General features: G+C 38.9%; 1 protein-coding gene across 4 annotated transcripts in view; it reads left to right on the top strand.

The window, feature by feature from the left end:
• LOC126195153 (calbindin-32) overlaps positions 1 to 25,348 on the top strand; it is a 996,724-nt gene that overhangs the window by 958,940 nt on the left and 12,436 nt on the right. The gene's annotated exons all lie outside the window — the stretch shown is intronic.

Genomic DNA, 25,348 nt, shown 5'->3' with positions numbered 1-25,348 from the left:
GCCAGCGCTTTTGTTTGGTAAGTCTCATCATCTTTCTTTTTAGATATATTTTTTCCACGTGGAATGTTTCCCTCTGTTATATATATATATATAGAGGGAAACATTCCACGTGGGAAAATATATCTAAAAACAACGATGATGTGACTTACCAAACGAAAGTGCTGGCAAGTCGATAGAAACACAAACAAACACAAACATACACACAAAATTGTAGCTTTCGCAACCAACGGTTGCTTCGTCAGGAAAGAGGGAAGGAGAGGGAAAGACAAAAGGATGTGGGTTTTAAGGGAGAGGGTAAGGAGTCATTCCAATCCCAGGAGCAGAAAGACTTACCTTAGGGGGAAAAAAGGACGGGTATACACTCGCATACACACACATATCCATCCGCACATACACAGACACAAGCAGACATTTGCATATCTCACCTGTCTTTCAACAACATCTTTGCCTCTGTACTTCCGCCTCAACTGACATCTCTGCCCAAACTCTTTGCCTTTACCATAGAGAGAGAGAGAGAGAGAGAGAGAGAGAGAGAGAGAGAGAGAAACATTCCACGCGGGAAAAATATATCTAAAAACAAAGGTGATGTGACTTACTATACGAAAGTGCTGGCAGGGCGATAGACACACAAACATACACACAAAATTCAAGCTTTCGCAACCAATGGTTGCTTCATCAGGAAAGAGGGAAGGTGAGGAAAAGACGAAAGGATGTGGGTTTTAAGGGAGAGGGTAAGGAGTCATTCCAATCCCGGGAGCGGAAAGACTTACCTTAGGGGGAAAAAAGGACAGGTATACACTCGCGCACACACACACATATCCATCCGCACATACACAGACACAAGCAGACATTTGTAAAGGCAAAGAGTTTGGGCAGCGATGTCAGTCGAGGCGGAAGTACAGAGGCAAATATGTTGTTGAAAGACAGGTGAGGTATGAGCGGCGGCAACATGAAATTAGCAGAGGTTGAGGCCTGGCGGATAACGAGAAGAGAGGATATACTGAAGGGCAAGTTCCCATCTCCGGAGTTCTGACAGGTTGGTGTTAGTGGGAAGTAGCCAGATAACCTGGACGGTGTAACACTCTGCCAAGAAGTGCTGGATGTGCACTAAGGCATGTTTAGCCACAGGGTGATCCTCATTACCAACAAACACTGTCTGCCTGTGTCCATTCATGCGAATGGACAGTCTGTTGCTGGTCATTCCCACATAGAAAGCTTCACAGTGTAGGCAGGTCAGTTGGTAAATCACGTGGGTGCTTTCACACGTGGCTCTGCCTTTGATTGTGTACACCTTCCGGATTACAGGACTGGAGTAGGTGGTGGTGGGAGGGTGCATTGGACAGGTTTTACACCGGGAACGGTCACAAGGGTAGGAGCAGAAAGACTTACCTTAGGGGGAAAAAAGGACAGGTATACACTTGCACACACACACACATATCCATCCGCACATATCCGCTCCTGGGAGTGGCATATAAGCATATATATAAGCATATTTACTAACAAAATCATACAAATCAATCATCTCTTAACTATAAAGATTTAGCTATATACAGATTAAAGTCAATGAACCAAAAATTTATTATATAGTTATCCTTTCTTTTTTATTAATATTTCAGTATATCCCCACTATGCAGTATATTTGATTCCCCCCCCCCCCCTCCCCTCCAGATCTCATTTAACTCTTTATCATATCAAACAAACTCACAGACTGCTCATCATTACACCATCATGTAATAACAAACTTTTCACAAAATATCTTTTGTCACAGTGGAACTTGCCCATTTAGTAACACATGTACATCTTTACCATTGTTCATTAGTTGATCTCAGAAGAAAAATTCATGAAATCATGACCATGCCTGTAACTCTCAAAGAAACACCCACAAATCAAATACATGCTCTACAGAGTATAACTACAATAATTGGTCAGTCACTATTGCAGGAAAGTCAAATTTAGTATGCAGTTTACATTTTCAAATTATTCCTCAAATAATGTCACTCAATAGTCATATTTCATACAGAAAACTTATAGTACAGAGAATGCATAGCATTTTCAGTAAGAGATAACTTCATTACAGGTTTATAGATGAGTAAAAGATGTAGCATCCAAAACTGAAAAGAAGAAAATAGAATGCTACATAGCTCAGAGACCTAGTGCTCACCACATATTTGACACAAAATTGTGTGCTCCTGAGGTCTTTTACATCATCTTATTTTTTCTTGGTGTTTGAAACTTACTCCATATGGTTTGATAAAAAATGGTTCATGTGGTTTTAGATTAAGTCTACAGTCATAGTTTTTCACTTTTTCAGGTTCTCACTAAACACATCTTTGTATACCTACAACAAACTACCTAATTGATCTGTCTGTTCTTTATCTAGACTTCCAGCTTCTTTTAGTTTGGTGGCCACTAATTCAGCATACTTGTCTTCATTGCATTCTTCTTCATTGTCTTCCTCATTAACATCAATCTTCTCATTTGCACAAATCACTCTTCTTATTTGGAAATTGTTCTCTGGGCAATTTTGGATGATTAGTTCAGTCATATGTGTTACATCTGTCTTTGGGTTGGTAAGCGTTAAATTTTTGTTATTCCAGTCAAAATCTGCATTTACTCCTTGTATCCACTTCATTCCAAACAAAATATTTTCATTGAGGTCAGATACTACAAAACATCCTTGATTATACTATACATCATTACTGGTGAAAGATATTAAGGCTTCCCTGTTGACAACTTTGCTGTGGCTACCAGTTACTCCCTTAATTCTGATTCCAATAACAGGATATTCCTTAAAGTCAGCACTATGTCTTATCTGGTCTCTAAATTTTTCAGAAATGGCACAGACAGGATTACCCATGTCTAATAGGCAAACTCCTTCATAATTTGCAACTTTTATACATATATACGGGCAACCCAAAGCTTTTTCTTTCCTGCTTTCCTAATCTTCATGCAACAAATCATTCTCAGTCTCCCTAAAGTCCAAGTTGTTTATACCATTTTTGCCTGCACAATTTCTCTTACTTGTCTGAATTTTTAGAGCTACATCAGATGATTGCTTGATGTCATGTTCCTCTTTTGCACACTGTCTACTTTTCCCAGAACTGATCTCACTGTAAGCCTGCTGATTGTGTCTACCTTCCCAGTTGGAATGCAGTTCTTCACAAATAATCTTGATGACCCTTTTTACTCTGTCGCTGTCACTATAACCCTTGTAAGTATCCCATAATGTTTCTAGCATCACATCTAAATCGTAATGTCTATCCTCATGTTCCTTATCTGATGATACCTTCCCAGTTTCCACTTGTACAATCTGGTTCTCATATTCTTCACAAATACTACTAACATCATCTTCTTCGTCATTAATTAAATCTTCTTTAACCTTCATATACAACATGCCGTCTAATTCTGCCTCCCATTCATCATAACTACTGACACTTTCACTATCAACATTATCACACATGCTATCATCTCCAATACTAGACACTTCTACAACATCTTTACGATGATTATCAGAATTGTTGACAAGTACACCAGTACAAGTGTCATCACTTAAGTGCTTAACAGTGATTGATTCTTCCTCCAGCAATTTACCTAATCCAAACTCATCAGGATTATCATCAGAACCAACATTTTCTTTGCAAACCTCTTTGCCATACTGATTATATAGATTTGAGATAGTTCCCTCCTCTAACAGAACCTCTTCAACATTCTTACAGATGCTATTTCTTCTATCTTCAACACTTTCATTCATACTTTTGCAGAATTTACTGTCAAACTGTAATTTGCTAATCTTATGTGCTCTTCTTACATTAGTTCTGTCATTCCCACTCCAATATCTTTGATTACTCTGTCTTCAGTAATTATTTTCGATGCCCCTAGGCTGGTGGTGTTTAGCCTGAATTCGGTACTTATTTCTCGCCCCAAACTGACAGACGCCCAATGAAGCATCCATCAGCTTAAATTGCCTGGTCTTGAGTGGTGATTGTCCAGTTGTTTGTTATTATTCTCTCAAAGTCTCTCCCTGTTGTCATATCCTCTGTTTCCATTCCCATTTCTATGGTTGATCCATCTATTATCACTCCTACCTCGATTCCTGCTCTGATTCCACCCCCCCCCCCCCACCCCCAGTTGGTTGATTGCCAAATCTGCCATTACTTAACCTCTCACTTCTCTCAAAGGCTCTATCCAACTTATCTACATATCTCAAGAACTGATCTATGGAGTCATCTGGTCCATAAATCAACTCCCACTGTACTCTTTTCGGTAATCTCCTTTTTAAGGCATCTATTTGTGTTAGTTCATCAAAAGGTTTGTCTAAGTGCACTAACTTCTTCAATTAATTTTCACAGAAACACTTCAAGCTACCATCACCTTCCCTATACATTTGACCATTCAAAAACTCACTCTTAATCCTAGCTTGCTAAGATTCTGACCAAAACTTATTTAAGAACTTTCTTTTGAATTAATCATATGACATAGTACAATTAACATTCTGATTGGCCCATGAGATTGCTTCTCCATCCAAAAATCTCTTAACGAATTTAATTTTAACATTGTCTGTCATGTCATTACTAAAATTATCTCGACAATGCTGTAAAAAATCAACAGGATGCAATTTACCATCTCCTGGAAAGCATTTTAAAGGTATGCCACACCATACACAATTAATATTTCTAATAAAATTCCTTTGATCTACACCATCTTGTAGTCCTACAACTTTCTTACTTAAATCTACAACATTACTTTTACACAAATCTATTTTTTCGTCATACTTTAGTTCTACATTACTTATTTGATTGGAAATGTCTGTAAGTTTTAGCTCAGAGTTTCTTTTGAAAGTTTCTACCTTCTCTTCTAACAGTCTCCTAGTCTGAACAACCTCTACTTTAAGTTTAGAATTTTCTACTTCTACAGGTTTATCTAGTTTTTTGAATCTCTCCCCATTTTTGGACCACTCTTGTGTGAAATTAGTTTCTAATATCTCTAACCTTCCTTCTACTGCTCCTAAACAAGTATTGAGTTCGCCATGTCCTGTCTCAACAGTAATTCTTAGTGCTGCCAAACCCTCCTGGATTTCCCTAATATGATTAGTATTTTCAGTAACAGTATTCTTTAATTCCACCATTTGTTCACTGAATTGCTGACTTAATTGTAGACCCTGTTGACCAATATCCTTAATCCATCCCATCTATTTTTTCACTTCTTGCCTAATCTGTCCCATCTCTTCCTTCACTTCTATCATATGCTGCATTAATAACATTAACAAATCATCTCCTCCTACACTTCCCTGTGCAATTGGAGTACTTGTGGTGGCATTTTCACTGGAACCCTCTCCACCAAAGCTTCGATCTACAGTTTGATAACTATTGGACGATAGTTCACTGAAACTTGCTCCTAGATCTGAAGTGTTTACCTTGTCGCTATTGGCCATGGTAAATTACAAAATACACAAACTTCCCACACAAACGTTTGTTACTGTCACAAAACTATTTAATTAAAAACATAAACTGTTATTCATGTGATGGTACACAGTGCTGTCTGAGAATTTGGTCCTTTTTATCCACACCAACTCTTTCCATTCATTCTGTGCGTCCATAACACAAAGTTTTTCCAGACAATTTATGTTTGGCATTCGTCTCACGTTCACCTGAAACAGTCACTTGTTAAACATATTTCCACATTTCAAACATCAATCCCAGCTCAACTCCACCAAATGTAACTATTCATGTGGAATATTACTTAAGTTTTTTCTGCCTGGTTCATTGATGAATGAATGGGATATTTTCAGGCTTCACAAATTTTTATTCACATTAATTGATGTCCAAACTGCACACTCAGCATGTAAACAAAACACAGACAGACTTCACTGATCTCTTTGACTTCCAAAAGTAACTTCAAATCTGATTGACAAAACAACAACTCAGCAACTAACTCGTAGCCTCACTGCATCACTTTTTATAGAATTTTAACAATAACTTCCAAAATAAAGCATTATTAATTTTGTACAATTTTGATGATGAATTTAAAATTTGCAAAACGTAGAGAAACTGATGCATTACGAAATGGGATGAGCACATAAGGTGTGAAGTAGGAAAGACAATTGGTCAACTTCAGTTTTTGGATGAATTCTAGGAAAGTGTAACTCATCTATAAAGGAGACCACATATGTAGGGTGAAGCAAAATTTGTACACTTTAGCTTTGCAATGCAACTCCTCACATACCAGTGATAAAAATATGTCTCTCACAAAATTTCGTCCGGTGATTACACCTGGCAGAAAAAGGACATTAAAGAGTGGCAATATGGCAACACTGTATCCAAATGTATGGTAGCTACCACTAACAGCACATATTTAGTTGTGCTGTTCAGATAGATCCATTTCAGTTGCCCTAGGGAGTGGATGTTGTTTACTACTGCGCTGCACTCCACTTCCATGTTTGCATTGCTGTACTTGTTCTTCTCTGAGTGTTGTCCGTCCGTTAATCTCCATGCTCATTCATACTCCTTGTGATCTGATCAGTTCTTCTGGTTGTGCTGCTGTTAATTGGAATTTCGGTTATTTAACCGAAATTTTGTCACTGGATTAACTATTGCTACAAACCTCAGGAAGAATACTCTGGTATTTGCTTTTGACAATAAATCCTATTCAGTTCAGCCAACAGTGTCCAGAATGCAAGAGAAATGAAATGCACTATAGAATATTACCATTCTGTTTTGAGAAATCTGTAAGATCAGGTCTCAGCAGGTTACTCACTTCAGATAGTAGACATCAAAAACGTCAAAACCAAGTTACTTAATATCAAGAGAAATCAAATGGAAGGGTTGGAAATAAATTTGAAGTCAAATTCGATGTCAGAAGATGAAACTACTTCCCTGTATCACTTAGTGAAGCATACAAAAAATGGTACCATTCTCAGAAACCAGCAGGATATCATGAACAAGATTATCACTATTGTTGCAAGCTATATTCTGTAAATCAAAGTAGTGATGCTTCCTTGGAAAAATTCCTTGACATCCTAGCCCCACAGCTGACAGAAGATGACAATGAAAATTTACTCAAGGTAGTCAGTGAAGAGGACGTGTATGTGCGCCTCACCACTAAAAAATTTCCCAGGACTGGATGGTGTGCCAGCAGAGTTTTACATCTGTTACTGGCCAATAGTGGGTGCGAAAATCATGGACATTGTAAATGAGGTTATGCATGGTAAAATTATTCCAGCTGAGTTTAAGGAGAGTAAAACTGTTCTTGTGCCAAAAAATAATGGAAACAAAGATTTAAATAATTTTTGTCCAGTTTCACTGCTAAATTCTGATTATAAATTAATAGCTAGAATAGTAAACAAGAGTATTTCATGCCTTACAGATAAAATTATTAGTAAACATCAGAACTGTGGCAAGGCAGAACCATTTTTCAAAATCTAGCAGAATTCAGGGATATCATTGCAATAACTTCTGTAACAAACATAAAGTGTGCTTTTTTTTAGATTTTTTATAAAGCCTGCGATGTAGTAAATCATGAATATCTTCTACAGATGTTGAAGAAAACAGGTTTCAACAAGAGGGTCATACAGTTTATCAAGAACACAGAAACTGGAATAAATGCAAAAATAGCAGCAAATTGTCAACAATCCACGCCGACACAAATAAAATGGGGTGTTCCTCAAGGAAGTCCTCTGCCCATGTTGCTCTTTGCTATTTTATTGGATCCTTCCCTCTGACATGTCAATGCTAGATTAAAAGGCTTAACATGATCAAGAAACAGAACAGATACAAGAGCATATGCAGATGATATAGGGGTCATTATAAGGAATAATGAAGCGGTAACCACACTAGCAACAGTGATTGATACGTACTGTAGAGCATCTGTAGCCAATGTAAATGAAAAAAAAAATGTCAAATCTCAGAGGTTTTGATAATATCAAAGTTGAGTGGGCAAAATTAGTCTGACAACATAAAACACTTGGGATCACTCTGACAGCATGCCCCATAAAAATGATGACTTTAAACTGGAAAGTTGCAGCAGATAATGTGCAAGGAGCCATTATAGAGAATTTAACTCAGTATGTGAACCAAGTTCAAAGAACAAAGTATATCAACTTGTGCATCCTTGCTAAAGCTTATTATACTGCCCAGCTGCTTCCAATACTGAGAATGATAATGTGAAGAATAATGTCCAAAATCACAAACTTTTTGTGGAGAGGTGAAGTGTTCAGAGTATCTGCTAAAGTAGACACTTTAGATCCTAAAAATGGTCGACTAGGATTAACTGATATAAAGGATAAAGTCTCTCCACTTTTTATCACAAGGCAAGTTAATTTAGCAAGAGACTCACAAGAAAGCATAACCAGCCAACTTTTTGAGATCATTAAACCTTGAAGCCTGCTTCTCCTGATGGACGTGCAGAAAATCAACAGTCGTTTACAGCATGTGAGTGTTTTCTATGTTGAGTCCAGTTATGTAAGTGCCAAAATCAGACAGTCACGACACTTCCCATTAAGAGCCATAATGCGGGAACAAAAGAAAAGCGAAAGAAGGAAAAAACTAGAATGACAGTTTCCAAACATTGATTGGACTGCAATTTGGAAAAACATTAGTTCTAATGTGCTCACGTCTAATATAAAAACATCATGGTGCAATATAGTTAACAACATAGTTAGTACCAATGAAAGACTGTACACAATCGGACTCTGTGAAACAGATTTATGTCAAGAATGCCATCTAGTTGACACAATAATTCATTGATACACTTGCCTAACAGTATTCTTTAATTCCACCATTTGTTCACTGAATTGCTGACTTAATTGTAGACCCTGTTGACCAATATCCTTAATCCATCTCATGAATAGTTGGAGGTGGATCCGAGAGCAAATAGCTCTGATTACCAGGACATCCTCTGAGAGTGTTTCACTGTCCTCAATACAGAGGCCTAAAGCACACTATTTCCCAGCGGCAAAAAATAACATTGTGTACTGGTTTCAGGGAAATTTTGTTAATTATATCCTTAACAAATTAGGAACTGACAGCACCACAGAGTTCAAGGTACATATTCTGTGTGAATACCACAAAATTAGAAGGTATTTGAATCACAAGAAAAATTTCGGTAATATGCTAAAAATTATATTTGAAAGAATCGGCAATTGTTAATATGAAAAAGAAGACTGTGTTGACGTTGATGTATTGTAGTTACCTTAAGGACATTCTTTAAATTTTTACTGTAAATTTTTGGTGGGTACTTTTCCTACTTCAGAAAGTAGTTTTTGAAATTTTATAAGCTAATGTACATTTAGATTGTGTGTCAGATAGTGTTAAAACACAAAACATTAAAGCTGCATTATTGGTTTATAGTATAAATATGAAAATTTACAATTTTTTTGGAAATGTCTTCATCAAATGGTTAAAACCATAAGATTGTCTCTGATATAATGTAAAATTCAATGGCTGGCAAATTTCCCTGTTCAATTTTGCACTGTGATGTGTAAGTTTTCCAGTGAAAGACTTATTATATAGGTGTGATCACTTCAGATAATTAACATTCCATTAATGTCCAGAAAGTGTAGTTGGAAGGCTAGTTAACTTTAAAACGTCTTTTTTCTGCCATTCTTAAGTATTTAAGAGATTGTGTAATATGATTATTAAATAGTTTTTATGTGTTATGGGCATAAATCTTCCATATTCTGTATAAGTTTTGGTGACTTTCATACAACTGTGTGAAATGCTCATAGCTAATCTGACTGAGCTGAGAAGGTTAAAGATCAGTTTCTTCCCTTAACCTGTCTCTCACAGAGACATTTTCCTTGTGTACATTAATATATTAAAAATTATCCCATAAACTTGCTGATATTCTTCATAAAGTACTATTTACACATCTGTAAAGATTGTAACACATGTAATTCAAAGTGCAGTTTTTTTATTTATTCATGTTTGAAGAAGTTTGTATGAATTTAAAAAACTTTTATTGTTGTTCAAATGAATTCTTTCTGATAATTTAGTCAGTAACACAATCTTCTGTTGTATTTCTTTAACATCAGCATAACTGCAATGATCAAACTGTTTTTATTTAAATCATTTCATGTATAACACATTTGCATGGTTAGTACATCTACTTAGCATGTATTTGGAATGTGTAACATTGTTCCTTAAATGAATGTTTTTTTTAAATAAGAAAAAATAAAAAATCTGGTGCAGTGGATAGAGTTTTGGATTAGTATGCAGGGGGTCGAGGGTTCAATCCTGGGTTAGGCTGCATTTTTTACTTTTTTTTATTTGCTAATTTCATTCTGACATTTCATATTGTACTATACATTGTTTCTTATATCACATGTATCCTAAATTTACAACATTTTGTAACAATGAACACAACAAATATGTGGTTAGACAAATAAGAAACAGACAGTTGAAACAAATGACCTGTCATATGACAGAATAACTACAAAAACAATATCAATTCCGAGATGCTGAAGATGATAGCACAGTACAATAACACAATATCTACTTGTCATTGTAATATGTAATATGAACACTCAGATGTCACACATTAGCAACCAGTGACAGTAATAATGTCCATATTAATGACCATATGACCTTCAGAACAGAATACATTGCTCTCAGAATAACAGATGCTCAAAGTGACCTCCCTGCATGTTCAAACATTGTGCAACCTGCCAGATCGTACAGCTCTGGACTCTTCACAGCAAAGCTGTGTCCACAGTAAAAAGAGCATCATGAACACATGCTACCAGTCCTTCCACATTTGCCAACAGAGTAGAGTACACATGCTCCTTCAGGTGTCCCCACAGGAAGAAACCCAGGGGATTTAGGTCATGTGAATGCGGTGGCCATACAACTGGACCTCCACATCTGAGCCATTTTCCTGGAAATGTTCTGTCCAAATACTGTCGCACATTAATTCCAGAGTGTGAGGGTGCACCATCACTTAGGAACCATATCCTCTGCCGAACATGTAGTGGGATATGTTCCAGCTCATCAGGCAGATAGTGTGAGAGGAATGCGCTATACCTTCATGCAGTCAACCAGTCGGGCAACATGTAGGGACCCAAACACCTGTCACCCAATATTCTGACCCAGACGTTGATACCAAAGCAACCTCACACCAATGGTGCAAATTGTGCATGTTGAAGACACCTTCAAGAGTGAATGCTGCTTTATCTGACCATATTATGGCTTTCATGAAGTCATTGTTGGCTTTCTGTTGTTGTTGGAACCATTCACAGAATTGCATCTGCTGATGGCAATCTGCAGGATGCAGGTGTTGCATGAAAGCATAATGGTAGGGGTGCAACCAATGCTCACACAGCGCATTACAGGCCGTGTGTTGTGCGACATCCAGCTGCCTTGCTACGCTACATGTACTTCGCTGAGGTTCTTGGTGTATGACCTCCAGAATAGCTTCTTCAGTAGCTGGAGTACGGCGAGTGAGTGGATGACCTCTGTCATGTGTTGGTGGAAGGAGAGAACCTGACTCCCTAAGGCACAGCTCCAGATGACAAAACACATTTTTATTTGGATGTCTTCAACAAGGACATACAGTAGTGTATTCATTAGCGGTTATCAGTTGCACCCAAGACCAGAAGCATATCCATATAATCATCATTTGTGTATGCCATATGTCTTCCACACTGGTTTAGAGGTTTACATTGAGTAAATTCAATATATGCACACATGAACATTAAGAGTCCATCAAGGGGGCGGTACTACAGATACAAGTAGTCCCTGTCTGGTGGACAGTGCATACAGTATAAACATGCTGTCAGTCCTGCATGCTGTTCCATCTAATGTGTATTACCCTCTGACAGATATTGGTCTGCATGATTCATCCCAACACCACTAATTGTGAAATGTTCAGTTTCAAATTACACTGTTTCCCTAATGGTAATAGACATGGTGTTTCCATAATCTCATCAATAGAATAACAATAATAATAATAATGTATTGAGATACATACTGAACAGCATGTGGTTACCAGACTCAGTATTGAAAGGCATAATTAGTGGGACCATGGTAATACATACAAATAGTAACCAAGTTCGGACATTATTCGCATTCACATTTCTAGTCCTGCTGATAACGTAAGGCCCTACAAAATGCAATGGACCTGAATGTGGCAAGAATAATAGTTGGTACTAATCTGTGGTACCACTGGAGGAGGGTACAAAGGAAATAGCTTTCACACATAGTAGATGAAGTGGTGCAAATAAATTCATGCCCACAACATGAAAAGGGTTTCTTTCAAAGCTGACCAGTCTTCCATTTCTATGATTGTAGTATGTAAGTGCAAATATTTTCTAGAGGACCCACTGCAATTGCTGTTGGTGATTAAAATGACAGATACCGTACCACCTGGATTACATTTACCAAATAAGAAACATATGCCTCAGCCCAGGATCGAACCATCGACCTCCTGCATGCTAACCCAAAATTCTATCCACTGCACCAACTGTACAGCATGACTAATACATGCTGACAGAGGTAGTTACCATATATGTGGTTACAGTATTGCCAGATTGTCACTCTTTAACGTCTTTTTTCTGCTGGATGCACTCACTGGATGAAATTTTGTGAGAGACATTTTTTATTGGAGGCATGTGGGGAGTCGAGCTGCGAAGCCCGAGTGCATGAATTTCGCTGCACCCTGTATAACACTACTGTGATCCATTCTTGAATAATGCTGTAGTTTTTGGGGCTCCCACCACATTGGATTAAAGTAAAATATCAAAGTGATTGCGAGGCATGCTGCTGGATTTGTTATCAGTTGATTTGATCAGCAATTTAGTTTACAGAAATACTCTGCGAACTGAAAATGGATTACTTGGAGAGAAGATAATGTTACTTTTCTGACATTTGAATAACCAGCATTAGCAGCTGACTGCCATCAACACACAATTTGCTTAAGACTGTGGAGACAAGAGAAATTTGGGCTTGTGCAAAGGTATATCAACGTAATTTTTGTATTACTCTATTTGCAAGTGGAACAGGAAAGGGGTTCGCTAGTAGTAGTACAAGTTTCCTACACCATGCACTGTGTGGTGACTTTTCAAGTATGTATGTAGAGGTAAAAGTAGCATCCATTATAGATGCCAGCAGATCACAGAAAATATAATGTTATTGATACTAATGCAACTAAATGAAGAGGAGAACCCAACTTCAAGATGAGTTACGGAGCCTGTACTGAACTGATGTTTCTGTCATCAGACAAAACTTGCATTATTTGTGCAAAAGTAAAAGCTTATTAGTAACATTTTTCCTGTTTGGACTTGTTGATGAAAAAGCAGTCTTACAACAAACTGTGGCCCATACTGCAAAAGTTTACTAAGGTTAGCATTTTCTGTTTGCTTCATAGGTAGGAAGGGTAGTTTCTACTAGGTAGCCCTTTCACAAGTCATGTCACCTCTAATCCTCTCCTTCTAGAGCTACATTGAATATATGGATTTAAAAGAGTAAATTTGACATGATTCCAGGAAAAATCTATTGCAAATGTTGCACAGTTACATGGACTACTTCTCTCTGCATCTCCAACAGTGTGTAAGCAACCAAGGAAGGCATTTTACAGACACTATCTTCGTATGATGAAAATATTACAGATCAAACAATAAGTTTCACTCATAGCACATTATATACATGCTCTGAGACTGAAAATGGATTGATTTTCTAATTGGCACTGTTTACAAATTGCCTTGTCTCACTGCTGCACGACATGATCTGATAATAGCAGTCAACAGCAGATGTACATAAAGTGAAATCATATTTAAAAACTACCAGTGAAACAGAACTGAATGGGCATGGCCTAGTGGATAAAGGAAAGAGAAGCCAAAAATAATTCTTTCACCATCATAAGTTATCTGAAAGGTAAAAATACCATAATGGAATAAGTAATCTTATATTCATCATCAGTCACCTTGAATCATCACAGCAAATAACTGCTCTGTAATCTCTTCTTTCAGATTACAGAGGGGGGAAAACAGTCAATTTTGAAACTCAGATTCTGAAGGAACAAGAGCATAACAACATAAAATGTGCTGCCATAATGGGGAAACCATTTCCCAAACAAAACAAAAAAAGTTGAAATTTGCAGAACACACAACTGTCACTCATAGTTTACTACAGAATACATTATGCACAACACTTATAAGTGTCACATAAAGGAACAATGAAATTCAGGATGATTGTCTTTGAAGCCAAAAGATTATGGGAAAGCACAAATATAGCTTACAAATCACAGTTTTTTATGTGACATTTGCAAATGTTGAAAAATACACAGTATTTCATTGTATAGCCTTGACACAGTTAATGAAAGATTTTGCAACAAGAACATTACCGTGAATTAGAATCTAGCATTTCAAATTAGGCTTATGTAACACACACAGTCAGACTCAACTCATATGCCTCAATAAATGTGTGAAATGCATGGGGTTTTTACTTAGATGAATTATTGACACTTGCTACACTAGTGTGCCAGAGATAAAAAATTCAATTTATTTAAGTCAAAATACGAAAAATTTTGGTGCACCAGCAAAACACATCTCTACTGATTGGGAGGGGGAAGGAGGGTGGGTGCTGACAATACAGATGTGTGGTAGTAATGCAATCTATGGATTTCTAAGTGCAAAAAAGAACTAAGAACCTAGCTCTTTTGCTTTCCACATGCCGGTGCCATCTCTGTTAGTTATATGGCTGGACACCTAAAACCCCCACACATAGTGTCCCATCCAGGGTGTTACCATTCCTGACACCTGTAAGTCACTTTCATCTCTCTGTAATTGCAAAATATGAATTTTTGCTGGATTAGGGGATAAACTGTCATCTGTGAACCAGTTATTACTTTAGTTGTGCCTGGATTGGACTGGATATTTGATCAATATACCTGTTTGATCAGCAACCATTACAGTTTGAACACTCCAATGTCCCAGTTAATCTCTTTTATGGAAGAAGAAGAGAAGTAAACAAAGTACCAAACACTGTGGAGCACTATATTTAATCTGTCCTTGATCTAAATTTAATCTTTTTCTGTTGATATCATCTGTTATGCAACCATTTCTTTTTTATTGTTAAGATAACTCCACGCATGCAATAGAATGCCTTTAAAACCATATGATTTTAGTTTCTCTAAATTAATTTTATGATCTACACAATCAATGGCCTTTTCAAACCACAAACAGTGCCTTCCTTTTTTAATTCCACCAGAACTGAGTTCATGAGATTATATATTGCATTTTCTGAAGAGAAACTTTTACATGGCACAAACTTAGCTGTTGTTAAAAGGCTATAGTTAGAATTATGATTAAATTAATATTCTTATGGAGATTACCCTGTGAAAAATGTTCAGTAACTCAGAGAGGAGCTGTTACTACCAGTTTTTCAGGAGATACAATGTGACTCATTGACTGGTTACAAAGCTAGCAAAAAGGGGTGCTATCAGATCAGATCAAGATTTTAATTCATTGTTACAATGATTACAATTGTGCAGGCTGTTGTACCATACTATTGTATGAAATCCAAAACACTTGAATATATGTATAAACTATAAAAATGTCATTTTGACTGTATCACAGTGTCCTTCTGAGGCTGCAGTAAACAACCTTAATATTGAAACTTCCTGGCAGATTAAAACTGTGTGCCCGACCGAGACTCGAACTCGGGACCTTTGCCTTTCGCGGGCAAGTGCTCTACCATCTGAGATATCGAAGCATGACTCATGCCCAGTCTCACAGCTTTACTTCTGCCAGTATCTCATCTCCTACCTTCCAAACTTTACAGAAGCTCTCCTGCGAAACTTGCAGAACTAGCACTCCTGAAAGAAAGGATACTGTGGAGACACGGCTTAGCCACAGCCTGGGGGATGTTTCCAGAATGAGATTTTCACTCTGCAGCGGAGTGTGCACTGATATGAAACTTCCTGGCAGATTAAAACTGTGTGCCCGACCGAGACTCGAACTCGGGACCTTTGCCTTTCGCGGGCAAGTGCTCTACCATCTGAGCTACCGAAGCACGACTCATGCCCAGAGTCACAGCTTTACTTCTGCCAGTATCTCGTCTCCTACCTTCCAAACTTTACAGAAGCTCTCCTGCGAAACTTGCAGAACTAGCACTCCTGAAAGAAAGGATACTGTGGAGACACGGCTTAGCCACAGCCTGGGGGATGTTTCCAGAATGAGATTTTCACTCTGCAGCGGAGTGTGCAATGATATGAAATTTCCTGGCAGATTAAAACTGTGTGCCCAACCGAGACTCTAACTCGGGACCGTTGCCTTTCGCGGGCAAGTGCTCTACCATCTGAGCAACTGATGCACGACTCTCACCCGGTCTCACAGCTTTACTTCTGCCAGTATCTAGTCTCCTACCTTCCAAACTTTACAGAAGCTCTCCTGCGAGACAGGGATGCCAGTTAGCACATGTATGGCAGAATATGAATTCTACATGTTATTAGAACAACACAGTAAATCAGGAATAGCAGAATACCACCATGATTGTGGAGACACTGTAATGTTCCAGGCAGCTCCTGTTGTGGCAAAAGTGCTGTGGATGTGCCAATGCAAAATAGAAGAGGTTATTGAAATTTTTAAACAGCCTGATAATAGTGGCTACAAGCTTCCAGTGTCCTGGCTGCTAGGCATAACAGTTCAAAGGGCTGTGAGCAGTTCTGAGGGACCTGCCTCACCAGCCATGTATGCAACAGTCTAAACAAACAGCTGTAGGAAAACTGCCAATGTATTTCTGCATGCACCATGAAGAAAACATGTCCACTAGAAGCCAAGTGCTGATTTGCAGACAGGCACCAATCACTGACAAGTCAGATACTCGATGAATAGCCTTCTTACTACCCTCTCCATTTTGCCATGATTAGTATATTTTATTCTAGGGCCAAAGAGGTTCCATGAAATGCACACATCAAAAAAACTTTTGCGTAACCCCAGTTCCCAGAACCCGTGAAGATAGACATTGACTATGGATATTGTATCACAGACACAGTCTCTTTGACTGTTCAGAGATGTCACAAAACCCTCCCAAAAATGTAAACAACAATGTTTGAGCAGTGGCTACTAGATGGAGGGGGTCAAACAGCCAATCAGTTCCAGTCATTCCACCAGGACAGAGGTACACGGCTCATGTTGTCTGTAGGTCAACCATGCCTAGACAGTCAATACCGCGGTTCAATCACGTCCGAATTGTTACTTTGTGCCAGGAAGGGCTCTCAACAAGAGAAGTTCAAATGGTGCAAATGGCTCTGAGCACTATGCGACTTAACATCTGAGTTCATCAGTCACCTGCAACATAGAACTAATTAAACCTAACTAACCTAAGGACATCACACACATCCATGCCCGAGGCAGGATTTGAACCTGCAACCGTAGTGGTCGCTCGGCTCCAGACTGTAGTGCCTAGAACCGCACGGCCACTCTGTCCGGCAACTAGGTAAGTGTCCAGGCATATAGGAGAGAACCAAAGTGATGTTGTTCGGACATGGAGGATGACATGCCTCACTCGGGCCTTCCAACGGCTACTACTGCAGTGGATGACCGCTACCTATGGATAATGGTTCAGAGAAACCCTGACAGCAATGCCACCATGTTGAATAATGCTTTTCGTGGAGCCACAGTGCGTCATGTTATGACTCAAACTGTGGCCAATAGGCTGCATGGTGAGCAACTTCCCTCCCGATGTCCATGATGAGGTCCAACTTTGCAAACCATGAGACAATGCAGTGCAGTACAGATGGGCCCAACAACATGACAAATGGACCACTCAGGATTGGCACTATGTTCTCTTCAGCGATATGTGTCGCATGTGCCTTCAACCAGACAATCATCGGAGATGTGTTTGGAGGCAACCCAGTCAGGCTGAACACCTTAGACACACTGTACAGCGAGTGCAGCAAGGTGGAGGTTTCCTGCTGCTTTGTGTCCAGGCATGACGTATGCCGTTGGTGGTCATGGAAGGCACCATAACAGCTGTGCGATATGTGAATGCCATCCTCCAACCAATAGTGAAACCATATGTGCAGCATATTGGCAAGGCATTTGTCTTCATGGACAACAATACGTGCCCCCATCGTGCACATCTTGTAAATGACTTCCTTCAGGGTAATGACATCACTTGACTAGTGGTCAGTGTGTTCTCCAGACATTTTTGGGATGCATTGAAAAGGGCTGTTTATGGACAACATAACCCAACACCCACACTTAGAGACCTACACCGCATCGCCATTGAGGAGTAGGACAATATGGACCAACATTGCCTTGATGAACTTGTGGATAGTATGCCACGATGAATACAGGCATGCACCAATGCAAGAGAAAGTGCTGCTGGGTATTAGAGGTACCAGTGTGTACAACAATCTGGACCACCACCTATGAAGGTCTTGCTATATGGTGGTCCAACAGGCAATGTGTGGTTTTCATGAGCAATAAAAAGTGCAGAAATGATGTTATTTTGATTTCTTTTCCAATTTTCTGTACTGTTTCCAGAACTCTCAGAACTGAGGTGATGCAAAACGTTTTTTGATGTGTGTACGATGTACTGACACTGATAGGTTGCAATAAATTTGGTCACCTGTCCCCTAGTAAAACCAGTCTTGCCCTGAGTAAGCCATTGTAACATGGCCAAAATGTCATTATAGTTTACATATTTTAAATTAGTTTACATTTTATGCAGTGAAATGGTACAGCACCCAGAAAAATTTCAATCATCTTGACACTGTCTGTGGAAGCCTTCATAGTTACATCATTTTAGCTCTTTTTTTAAAATACTACCATAGCTGGAAGATGAACCTAAAATTTTGGTGGTCTCTCTCTAGCAAATGTTTTGGGCAAAGTAATGAAAACAAATACCTGAACCCCTTCAATTTATGGCTTTCATCCTTTCTTTTCATTTGCTGTATATAATGCCTAATCTGAAAACATTTGTCATGCCAAAGCAGTAGACACATAATCAGTTGATGATATGCCTTGGGCAAAGATACATCTATAAACCATTTTCAACTGCCTACCAGTCCTGAGTAACTTCTCATAATCAGCCTTAATTTAGTTTAGGAAAGTGGTGGCACACAGTGTGCTATCTACCCAACTGAATCTATCATCATTATGCAAATTATTAAATTAAAGAAGCTATTGTGAATACAACAGTCAGATCTGAGTACGGTGTTCCAGATAACTTGAAGGTACAATATAGAGATGGAATTTGGAGTAATTTGTATTTGATTTGTTTTGGCAGCTATCATATTTGCACTATCATGAGAAGATGTGAAGGCACATTTTAGAGTTGTACGTATGTATGTATGTTTGTATGTATGAATATATTAAACCGGGGACCTAGAAATGACAGAGAGGCTTCATCCCACCGTAGCCCTCAGTGGTCCACAATCCCACAACAGGCCACAGCAGTCCACCCACCCCACCACTCCCCAACATCGAACCCAGGGTTATTGTGTTGTTTGGCCCCCATTGGACCCCCGGGATCATCTCATGCCAGGTGAGTGTAACCACAAATGTTTGCGTGGTAGAATAATTATGGTGTACGCATATGTGGAAACGGTGTTTGCGTAGCAATCACCAACACAGTGTAACTGAGGCGGAATAAGGGGAACCAGCCTGCATTTGCCGAGGTAGATGGAAACCCGCCTTAAAAACCATCCACAGGCTGGCCAGCATACTGGACTTCAACACCAATCCACCGGGCTGATTTTTGCCAGGGACAAGCTCACCTTCCCGCTTGGGAAGCAGTGCATTAGATCACGTGGCTAGCTGAGTTTTAGAGTTATCATAGGTGTTAATAGTTGGAAGTATATAATTTATGACTATCTTGACACATCAACTTCTGGTATTTGACAAAGAAACTTCAGTTCATATTATGTTTTACTACATGTCATACTACTACCAGATATACGCTGAATTATTAAAGAATGGATGCCCACAACTGGAATTAATAGAAACATTGGAAGATAGAAACTGTTCCTGCAGATTGGAAAACTGCAATTGTGTGCCCCACATTTAAGAAGAATCATCCACTTGTTTGTGATTGCCTTACTGGATGTCACCTACAAAACAATGGTCAGCATCACACTCATGCCGACCGTTGTTAGTTGAACAGCAGTCATGTACCAAATAGTTTTATCTTGTGAATTCAGTTTTATGTATCTGATGGAAAAGAATGAATCATCCACTTGTTTGTGATTGCCTTACTGGATGTCACCTACAAAACAATGGTCAGCATCACACTCATGCCGACCATTGTTAGTTGAACAGCAGTCATGTACCGAATAGTTTTATCTTGTGAATTCAGTTTTATGTATCTGATGGAAAAGAATGACCATGAGAGCAGTTGCTTTTTATTTTTTGTGACAATGATTTGATATCAACTGGTCTCCTTCTTGTATTGCTATATCCAAATGGTATATAAATGTTAAGCTACATTCAGGTATGTGGTACTGTATTAATAGTAATATATATAGTGTAATTCATGAAAGCCCTCCCTCAAACCTGTCATGTTATATCTTCACAGATCTGATGATGGCACCTTTAGTGTGTTGAAACCGGTTATCCAGTAAACAGTATTTAAGCGATCTTGGCTTTTGAATTATTTCTACAACGGAGTGATCACCCACTACGCACTATGTGTTCACTGCATTATCAAATTGCTAATTCGTAAATACAACTTCTGGATGATTACTTTCACTTTACAGCTTGTAAGCTAATTAGTTATACTACATCCTGTACATAATGTACACTTTTTCATCTAATCATAAATTCTGAAGCAAAGGGTGTTTCATCACATGTTGCATTGAGTGTAATGTGGATCAGGTGGTATACTTAAACCTATCTTGAGCCGTCTCAAACAGTTCATAAAGTGCCCCTCATTAGGTCCTATTAAAATGTTTAGGTACTTAATGTATAGGAGGAAAATGAGTGGTCCAAGAATGGGTTCTTGAGGGGCTCTCTTGTATGTACGTTTTCTGGGTTTGAGATTTACTAGTCATATCATCTGTATCATGTTTTTATTCTATGTCTTGTTTCTAATTTAAGTATGAGGTGAATCATTTTAGTATAATGTATTTAACATCAACAATATTGTGAGAATGATAGATTGCTACTCACCATAAGAAAATACACTGAGCTGCGGACAGCCATGATGAAAAGACTGGTTTACCTTTTGGCTTGCGGTCAAAAGACCATCTTCTGAAGTAGAGAACACACACACACACACACACACACACACACACACACACACACACACACACACACACACATTCACAACAGCACAATTCACACATACATGCCACTGTCTCTGGTCACTGTAGTTGCTGAGTGCATTCTCTCCATATGGTGAGTAACAATCTACTCTTTTCTTAATATTGGTGTTATTCCACCCTGGGCTTTCCATTGCCTTTAATGTCATGTCTTAAAACTTCTCTGACAGAATTTTGTAGCCTGAAGTGTAAAACACATTACTCAAGTCTAATCAATTCTAATTTTATTTTGTGTCTTATTCAGTTTTACTAGAGTATTTGCTAGAAATTCATAGCTGGCACAAGTCATAGGAGACATAGATATATTTCTATTGAAGTTGTGCTGCTGTTCAATGAAGACTGTGCTTGCATTAAACTCTATTTACCACTGTTACAAGTCAGTATTAGTAACACACATACATTGTAAACCTGCCCTTCCAAACATCTCATAAGATATGTTTTTAAAACTTTGTTTACTTTATTAAAATCACACTAGAGTGCTTTTACTGATTTGTATCTTTTCATTCCTGTCCACCCAGCTGACATAAATATAAAAACTTAATGGCCCTAGTTATCTTTCTCAGTGAACTGAGGAAATATAAACCTCTCAGGTGTCTAGCAGAGTGAGTTTGTTACAATGACACAACATTTCCATGAGTTTTACTCCTATCATCTTTCAGCAAAGTGTCACAGTGGCATCTTGGTTATCTTTACCGCTGAATAATAAAATAAAATCTCCATGCCACTGCAGAGCCCAGCATAGATGGCAACAAACTTAGGAAGGCTATGGCAGCTTTGACAAAAATGACATTGCATTTCTGTAGATCTCTGACTTGCTGTCAGGAAGGTAAAAGAGTACAACCTAAGACGTCAGTGCCTCCTCACTTGTATGTGCTTCTGAAAGAACACAAGGGAGGAATACCCCTATACCCAATAGAAAACACTATCAGCTCATCAACGTATGGACTGCCAAACACCTGGCAAATCTAATAAAGTCATTACTAGGGTCCTGTGCCCTCCAAATGAAGAATTTGTATGAGTTTGTGAAATTATTGGGAAATATTCAACTAATAAAGATAAGTTGCTGGTGACTTCTGACGTAACATCATTATTGACCCAAGTGCACGTGAAGTATATGTTGGCACTGATGGCACAATGTCTTGAGCCACAAATTGTGAGACTTTACAGTCACTCTCACTACACTATGAATTACTTTCAGTGCATCAGGCATTTTTATGAGCTTGAGGACTGTGTGACTGTAGGGTCTCCCCTGGGATCAGGAACAGTCACTCAATATATCATAAATTTTGAGGAAATGGCTGTAGAGACCCCACACTTCAAACCGAAACACTTCTAAAGATATTTGGATGGCACCACCATTGGATGACCTTATTGTAGGGAAGTCATTGTGGGGAAGCCCTCTATGAATTTCTTGGACACATAAATTACCTTCAACAAGAACCCATAGAGCTCACTTTAAAGGCAGAGAAACATGTCTCCCCTTCCTGGGTGTTAGGGTATGGAAGAAGCAAGAGGGCACACTGGGACACATTGTAAATAACGTATGCATCTCACTTTCTCCACCCAGCTCAAACCAACACAATTCTGGGGACTCTCATTCACAGGGCACATGCCAAAGCAGCCATGAAAACCTGTCTACTGAAGTCCAACACCTGAGGGAAATCTTTCAGAGGAGTGGTTATAGTGACACACAAATTAAAGCTATGCATACAACATGCAACTATGAAATAACACAGGAAAGATGACAACCTATTGGTATTTCTTCCACATGTAGGACAACCAACAGCACAGATCATGATGATACTTAAGGCATATGGTGTTAAAACAATATTCCAATGTCCACAGAAGATTAAAAATATAGTTGACTTGGGCAATGATCAAGTGTGACTGCACATGCTTAGCCTCAGTGGTACTCAGTGTGAGTGTGGGCTTTGGTACATAAGTCAGGCACAATGCTGCATCCAGCAGTGCTACTCAAAGCAGAACAAATACTTGGGCTATTTGGACAGTAAGTTCTGATCAGTTGTGCAATGTAAACCATTGTGAAAATCTGATGAAGCTTTGCACAGATGTGTTGGACAGTGTCTCTAGTATGTCCGTAGATTGGATCATGTCACTCTTTTCAGTTCTGAGCACACAGTGAGCACATAAGGATGCCTAGAAAATAGTATCTCCTGCCAAATACAATGGCCTGGTGAGAAATTTTGCCTGAAGCTACGCAGCCCACATAACATAGCTATCATGCATTTCCTTCTTCAAGACAATTCTCAGTCTCATTTTGCAGGGACAATGAAGATGCTCCTGCACCATTTTCCATGGGAGGTGTTTGATCACTCAAAGTACAGCCCATATAGGCTCACTCTGAGCTTCATCTCTGCTCACATGGTCCAGAGCTCATCATGGTCTAGTAGCTAGCATTGCTGCCTCTGGATCACGGGGCCCCGGGTTCAATTTCTGACCAGACTGAGAATTTTCTCTGCCTGGGGATTGGGTGTTTGCATTGTCCTCATCATTTCATCATCATCATTCATGACAGTGGCTAGATTGAATTGTGTAAAAATTTGACTGTACAAAAATTGGGACTTTTTAAGGGAGCTGATGACCATGCAGTTGAGTGCCCCACAAACCAAACATCATCATCATCATCATCACCACCATCTGCTCAAATGAACTGATAACTATGAAGACAACATTTTGTTAAAGACAATGAACTGTAGACCAGTGTAGAGGATTGGCAGAAAGCACTGGCAGCTGCCTTCTATGACGAGGGTATTAGAAAGTTGGTACAATGGTATGACAAATGTCTAATTCAGATGATTGAATATGTAGATAAGTAGCTTGAAGTTGTAGCTAAATGTTGCAAATGTAACAATTTTCAATTTCAAAGTGGTTTCCATTTTGCGGCTGATTGGAACTTACTTTCCAAGTACCCCTTGCACTTTCAGCTGAGGAGAAAGATAAGTTAGTGGTAGCTGAGCACATCTTGGAAGAAACCCATATGTTTTATTTTGAACAGATGAGAGTGCTGTCCAGGGCCAGTGGATTCTGGGACAACATAATAAAGGAAGCCGTAAAATTAAGGACCAGTGGTGGCCTCAAAAACTGAGATGGTGAATACCAACTAAGTTTTTCTTTGGACCCACTAATGAACACAATAGGCTCTAAGTATTCCCAGCTGAGGCACATTCCTGTGACACACAAGGTAGAAGCTGGCTGAACATTTCAGGGCTCAAGTGTGGTCAGTCCCCCCATCGCCACCTTACCTTTAGCAAGGGAAGTGGGCAGCCCAACACATTGCAGCATCTATACAAGAATAAGCAAGATCCCATCTTTGTTATTTCATCAGAAGAAGATGGGAATGTTGCTCATTAAAATGCTACATCAATTTTATGAACTCACTCGGCTGTAGCTGAGAGCTTTACACTGTCTGCAAATTTATATACGGTACTTGTTCTATGACCTCACCGGTAATTTATATTTTTTCTTTCTGTAATATCTATTATAAATTATTTTAGTTTTCTTGCAATTCATTTTCAAGCCAGTTTTCAATTTTGTTGTTGAAGTTTATTTGTGCTAGAGGTAAACAGTATGATGTCATCATTTCTGTCCCATTACCATTCATTGAATCTTCGTCTTTCCAAAATAAAGGTCCTGAAAACTTCATCTAGGACTGAAACATCCTGGCAGATTAAAACTGTATGCCAAACTGGGACTAAAATCCAGTACTTTTACCTCTGGTTGGCAACTGCTGTACTGGCTGAGCTACCCTAGCACGACCCATGGCCCCTCCTCACAGCTTTATTTCAGCCAGTATCTCGTTTCCTACCTTCTCAACTTGATGTTGAATAGGAAGGAGATGAGGTACAGGTGGAAGTAAACCTATGAGAATGGATCATGAATTGTGCTTGATTAGCTCAGGTGGTATGGTACTTGCCCATGAAAGGCAAAGGTCATGGGTTCAAGTTCGTCTGACACATAGTTTTAATCTGCCAGGAAGTTTCATATCAGCCACACTCCACTGCACAGTGGAACACGCATTCCTCTAGGCTTGTTGAGCATATTTTTTTGGTATAGAATGTACTTGCCTTTGCTT

The sequence above is a fragment of the Schistocerca nitens genome, chromosome 7 (genome assembly GCF_023898315.1).
Source record: "Schistocerca nitens isolate TAMUIC-IGC-003100 chromosome 7, iqSchNite1.1, whole genome shotgun sequence".
NCBI classification, from domain to species: domain Eukaryota; kingdom Metazoa; phylum Arthropoda; class Insecta; order Orthoptera; family Acrididae; genus Schistocerca; species Schistocerca nitens.
The sequence above is the reverse complement of the archived record's forward strand: the minus strand, read 5'-3'. Positions and strand labels throughout refer to the sequence as shown.